This window comes from Lipotes vexillifer, unplaced genomic scaffold, assembly GCF_000442215.2.
Source record: "Lipotes vexillifer unplaced genomic scaffold, Lipotes_vexillifer_v1.1 scaffold231, whole genome shotgun sequence".
Lineage (NCBI taxonomy): Eukaryota > Metazoa > Chordata > Mammalia > Artiodactyla > Lipotidae > Lipotes > Lipotes vexillifer.
In genome coordinates this window covers 5,119,900-5,126,673 of record NW_006791822.1, presented here as the reverse complement: position 1 = coordinate 5,126,673, position 6,774 = coordinate 5,119,900, and the positions used below count along the sequence as shown (strand labels likewise).

Here is a 6,774-nt window from a genome sequence, read left to right as displayed (position 1 = left end):
AATGTCTTAGGGATTCTTGGAGAAGTGGGTAAATTCAGGACGGGGTAGGAAAACACAAGAAACACCTGGAACATCTTGTCGTCCAAAAAGCAAATTCACTTCCTAAGACTTCTGGAGGCAGGGGAATGAGAGATATAGTTGAAACAAGAATGTCAAGAATGTCTAGGAATCAATAAATTACTCTGTGGTTAGTTATCTCATTTTCTCCATGTTTCATATAAATTAAATTTGATAGAAGATACATTCTAATTATTGAAGCTTACAATCAATAAAACATCAAAAGAAAAACTAGGTATACAGAAGTTTAACAAGATTATATTTAAAATATAAATTGACTTTAGTTTACTTATTTCTCACCGCTTACAGTTGAATATTCTAAATAGTTTTATAGTTCATGTTCAGTGAATCCCATATTTATCTGAATGCATGACAATAAAATACATTTCCACATTGTGCAAGAATAGTGCCATTAACGATATAAACATGACCCAACAAGCCTATTACGTACATTTTCAAGTTTAACTTTCTAATTCTTCATAAACAGAATTAAAAATTGTTCTTCTGAAAGTGTACTGCATACATATGACCATCAACCACAGCATGAAAATGTTAATTTTCTACATCTTCTGAAATATTGAGGACTATTAGAAATGAAGAAATGTTAACCCATACTTTGTGTTGTGGTATCTCCTATCAAACTACAATATTTTCCTGCTTCATTGATGATTTAAATAATCTAAATATTACAAAGAATATGAATAAAACATGGCTAAAGTTTTCTTTTTAGTTAGAATATAGATAAAAACATGGAAAATATATCTATTTATTCTTGTTTGAATAACAAATAGCTCTTTGGTTGTTATTAAAAGAGATTATATTCATTCTAATTTTTAAGGAATAAAGTGTTTGAGTTGGACCCTTGCATATTTTAAGCACTACATTTTTTTATGCTTGGTACTGCTGTTACTGCTTCTAAGATAGTTTAAAAAGCAAAATTTGTTCTTTCAATATACATTTAAGAGCCTGGGGTGCCACAGACATAACTGCCTTCTTGGAGTTGTTTTTTCAGTCAAATCAATAAATAAACACCAGAGTTTATTAAAAACGTGCGCTTTATCTTAAGTGTCCAGAGGTCCATGACGCTAATTTTCTTCACTGTAAACATTCTTCGAGGGCGTGCCCCGCGGCGCTCGCTGCAGCCCGCCCGCCCCTCCCTCTCCCCGCGGCGCCACGGAGAGGGAGCCAGAGCCGCCGCTGCAGCCTCAGCCGACAGCCTTGTGGTAAGGCAGGCGCGCAGCCTGCGGGCCCCCGAGGTGGGGAGCGCGGCCCCGGGCCAGAGACCGCCATTTTAACCGGAATGTGGCCTCCAAGGTGGGCGCTGCGGCCCCTCTGCTCTCCCCCTACCGGCCCGCCGGCCCTGCCGCGAGGCAGGGAAGGCTCGGGCACCGGGGGTGGGGTCTGGTGTTGGGGGAGTGGCCAGGGGCGCGAAAGGGACCTCAGAGCTCCTCCCATGGCCCGGCACGCCGCCTTTGTCCTCTGCGTCCTAATTTTACTGCACGTGCATGTTCTGAAACCGGCTTCTGGAGTTACAGTGAATGATGAAGTCATCAAAGTTGTTAATGATAGGAACGTAAGGTAATCTTCTACACAAGACAGCGAAAAAAGAAAGCTGTTCTCTTCTGTTTAGGCGATGACAGAAGACAAGTAATTGTAGAGCAGGCAAAACAGATCTTGGTGGGTGACACTGGTGATACTGTAGAGGACCCCTACGCACCTTTTGTGAAGTTGCTACCTAGGAATGATTGCTGATAATAAGATGCCACATAGAAAACAGAAGAGTCTAAGAAAGAAGACCTAGTATTTATCTTCTAGGCTTCTGAAAGTGCACCTTTAAAAAGATGATTTACGCTAGCTCTATAGATGCCACTAAAAAGAAATTTACAGGTAATAACATGAGTGGCAAGTAAATGGCTTAGATGATAATAAAGGACCGTTTGACACTTGGAGAGAAAGTGAGAGGCAATGTAGTAGTTTCACTTGAAGGAAAACCCTGTAAAATCAAAGTCAAGTGCCATCTGGATCTTGAGGAGCTTCCGTTATACCAGCTCAGTCAACTAGAATAGTATTAGGTTTTGGTTTTTTTTTTTTTCCTTTCTCTTCCCACTGGGTCCTAACAACACAGTGAATGAAGGAACTATCATTCATGTAAGCAGCCTATCAGAGATTGCCATTAAACTGTTACTTTTATGTAGAACCCAAGGAATGCCTTCCCGTTATATTTTAGCCCAAACAACTAGTTATATGTCTCCCTTGTAGTAAGCACTACAATGAAGGTGATTGTCAATGTGAATAGCTTAGAATACTGAAAAGGGTTAGGCTAATTGAATGCCTTGAAAGTATTATTCACTGGTGAGATGGTAAACTTTATTCAATATTATTTATAGTTGCACTTGATTGCAGTTTTGTGAGGCTGGAGCATTTGTACACTTCACTTGCCTTGGCAAGTCTACTTTTGGTGACATGGCAGAACGGATATAACACTCTGCATGGAAAGCACTTTTTTTGTAATGAGTTTAATCCCCCAACCCAAAAGGAATTCCAGTTGTGTTAACTGTGTCATCAGTTTATTCTAGTAACCCTGTGATCATCCCTGTTACCTGTGTATCTTCTTAAAATAGCTATTCTCCAAAAAATGGAGCTGGAGGAATCAGACTCCCTGACTTCAGACTATACTACAAAGCTACAGTAATCAAGACAGTATGGTACTGGCACAAAAACAGAAATATAGATCTGTGGAACAGGATAGAAAGCCCAGAGATAAACCCACACACATATGGTCACCTTATCTTTGATAAAGGAGGCAGGAATGTACAGTGGAGAAAGGACAGCCTCTTCAATAAGTGGTGCTGGGAAAACTGGACAGCTACATGTAAAAGAAAGAAATTAGAACACTCCCTAACACCATACACAAAAATAAGCTCAAAATGGGTTAAAAACATAAATGTAAGGCCAGAAACTATCAAACTCTTAGAGGAAAACATAGGCAGAACACTCTGTGACATAAATCACAGCAAGATCCTTTTTGACTCACCTCCTAGAGAAATGGAAATAAAAACAAAGATAAACAAATGGGACCTAATGAAACTTCAAAGCTTTTGCACAGCAAAGGAAACCATAAACAAAACCAAAACATAACCCTCAGAATGGGAGAAAATATTTGCAAATGAAGCAACTGACAAAGGATTAATCTCCAAAATTTACAAGCAGCTCATGCAGCTCAATAACAAAAAAACAAACAACCCAATCCAAAAATGGGCAGAAGACCTAAACAGACATTTCTCCAAAGAAGATATACAGATTGCCAACAAACACATGAAAGAATGTTCAACATCATTAATCATTAGAGAAATGCAAATCAAAACTACATTGAGATATCATCTCACACTGGTCAGAATGGCCATCATCAAAAAAAAATCTACAAACAATAAATGCTGGAGAGAGTGTGGAGTAAAGGGAACCCTCTTGCACTGTTGGTGGGAATGTAAAATGATACAGCCACTGTGGAGAACAGTCTATAGGTGCCTTAAAAAAACTAAAAGTAGAACTACCATATGACCCAGCAATCCCACTACTGGGCATATACCCTGAGAAAACCATAATTCAAAAAAAGTCATGTACCAAAATGTTCATTGCAGCTCTATTTACAACAGCCAGGAGGTGGAAACAACCTAAGTGTCCATCATTGGATGAATGGATAAAGAAGATGTGGCAGATATATACAATGGAGTATATTACTCAGCCATAAAAAGAAACAAAATTGAGTTATTTGTAGTGAGATGGATGGACCTAGAGTCTCTCATACAGAGTGAAGTCAGAAAGAGAAAGACAAATACCATATGCTAACACATATATATGGAATCTAAGAAAAAAAGAAGTCATGAAGAACCTACGGGTAAGACAGGAATAAAGACACAGACCTACTAGAGAATGGACTTGAGGATATGGAGAGGGAGAAGGGTAAGCTGTGACAAAGTGAGAGTGGCATGGACATATATACACTACCAAACGTAAAATAGATAGCTAGTGGAAAGCAGCCGCATAGGAGATCAACTCGGTGCTTTGTGAACACCTAGAGGGGTGGGATAGGAAGGGTGGGAGGGAGGGAGAGTCAAGAGGGAAGAGATATGGGAACATATGTATAACTGATTCACTTTGTTATAAAGCAGAAACTAACACACCATTGTAAAGCAACTATACTCCAATAAAGATGTAAAAAAAAAAAATTGCTGTCGAGAACTTTTCGTTTTCTATTGAGTGGACACCGCTGAATAAGTGTAGGAGTTTTATGTTTACCATGTAAGTCTTGCAACACTGAAGATATTTTGAATATGTCATGATGGAAATTTCTGTATAAAAGAGCCTTGAACGGAACATTGATCTCGAAAACAAACTCCCCACCCTCGCAAAAATGGCCACGTTGCAATACAAATTGTGGCATATTATAGAACGTTGCCTTGTTTTCCTTGGATATTTTGCAAAATACCATGTGAAACAACTCCTAGAGTGAACAGCTAATATTAGTCTCTGCACTTGTCATTTAAGAAATTTTTTGTACAACCTTCATGCATGATATTTTCCAGTTTGTTGGGTTAATTTGGTTTAAAAAATATTCTATCCTGAAGCCAACTAATATAAAACATTATTGTTATAGAGGGTACTTTTACAAGCTTTAGTTTATTTCCTTATGTGTTAATATGATGATCAAGAATTATTTTTTTGCACTTTGACATAAATCCTCTTCAATTTGTTCTCTGGATAAATTAGGGTAGTTATTTTTTAATTCATGTTACATTTCTAAGTAGTTGAGTAGTAGAAGTAGGAACCTCTTATTGTGTATTTGGTCATAATGAGAATAATTTGTAAAATGTTGTCCTTAAAAAGTTTAATAATATTTCTCATGTTTAGGAACTTTCATTTCAGCTACTATTTTTTAATATATTTCACAAATTGGAAAAAAATGATATAGTAGTCAAGCATTAGTAGTGGGATTTGGCTGTGGTCCTTATAGATCATTTGATCTGTTCAATATGAGCAGTTTGCTGTTAGCCAGAGCTGTTTATGGCAAACACATGCTCTTGTTTCTTGTCATAGTTAGCCACAAATGGCAAAACTGGACTTGATTCTACTGGTATACAAAACAGGCATGCTAATAAGCAGTGGATTGTAGCTTAGAACTTAACCCCATAGCTCTGAAGAATGCTCTTATTTGAAAACAGGAAATGAAAAATCCCCCCCTTTTTTTTTAATGTATGGGGAAAATTGGGTTTAAATATTTTTCCATATTTTCAAAAGGTTTTTCAGATGAAAACAAAAATAGGAGCTAAATGTCTAGGTTTCCATTTAAAATTATATGAATGGCTTGGAATCTTTTGCACTGAGAAATTTTATTTCAGGCTTCTAGCTGCCCCTGTGAATTACCTTGGACATTTTGATGGCTTTTTGTGTGTGTGTGTGTATGCGGTACGCGGGCCTCTCACTGTTGTGGCCTCTCCCGTTGCAGAGCACAGGCTCCGGACGCGCAGGCTCAGCGGCCATGGCTCACGGGCCTAGCCGCTCCGCGGCATGTGGGATCTTGCCGGACGGACCCGTGTCCCCTGCATCAGCAGGCGGACTCTCAGCCACTGCGCCACCAGGGAAGCCCCTTGAAGGCTTTTTGGTAAGGTCAAACTCATAAGTAAAGCATGAGAATACTGACATACACTAAACCATATGTGTACTGATACTTGTACCATGAAAATTTTCATTATTTTCCTCATTCTTCTAAAAAATAAGCGACTCTAAGTTATGCAGTATCTTTTGTTTTTATAGCTGATTTGTCAACTTTCTGATATGCCTCTTTATATAATAATTTCAGAGAGTAAAAACTGCTTTAAAATGTGGTACTTTGATGTGTTAGATTGACAAAACATACTAATATTAAGGTCATCTTTGAAATACATCTTTGTGCATAAAGCCAAAGATAATAATTAATGGTTCATATGTTACTTGAGACTAATTTGGCATTTGAAATGATCATTTTACTTTACAATCATTTACAATGAAACAATGCTCCATTTAGCTTTAAAGGCATACAGTGCTAATCAGTAAAATACTGACAATATTTTACTGCTAGCTTGCAAAATTTTAAGTGTTTTAAAAAATAAAATACATGAAAATATTTTTAAAATTCTATGAGACAGTTACAAGTATTTCAAAATAAAATCTTGTCACAAAATATTTGATTTATACACTGAATTTCAAATTCCTAACAACTTTTTTTCACAAAGGGGTTGATTTATAAAGGTGACCATACATAATTCTTGCCACAGAGTGTCTCAGATATGACAGAGACTGATTCATCATTCCTGGACACACAATAAACGTCAGTGTCCAGTTTCCTTACAGTTCAGTGGGAGCTATGTGGCTGAGTCTACACATGCCTTAAAATCCCTGCACAGACTGTTGTTTCAGGGCCTCTCAATACAGAGGACCATGGGCAGCACCCTGTGCAGGACCCTGAGGAAGGCCCTGGGGGAGGACCCTGAGAAGGACCCTGAGGAAGGCCTCAAGGATGGAGAGTCACAAACTGGAATGATTTGGATGACCAAATTATGTAGAAGAAAGTCCTCAAGAGCAATCTGATGTACGTCAGACTGTTATGTGAGCAAGAAATAACCCTGCGTTGTGTGCACTGCAAGATGTGGGATGTTGGCTATAAAAAAGCTGGCAGAGATA

At 38.2% G+C, this 6,774-nt stretch overlaps 1 pseudogene; it reads left to right on the top strand.

The window, feature by feature from the left end:
• The first annotated feature begins 1,357 nt into the window (after nucleotides 1-1,357).
• On the top strand, nucleotides 1,358-2,123 carry LOC103082441 (cofilin-2 pseudogene; annotated as a pseudogene).
• Nucleotides 2,124-6,774: the final 4,651 nt, after the last annotated feature.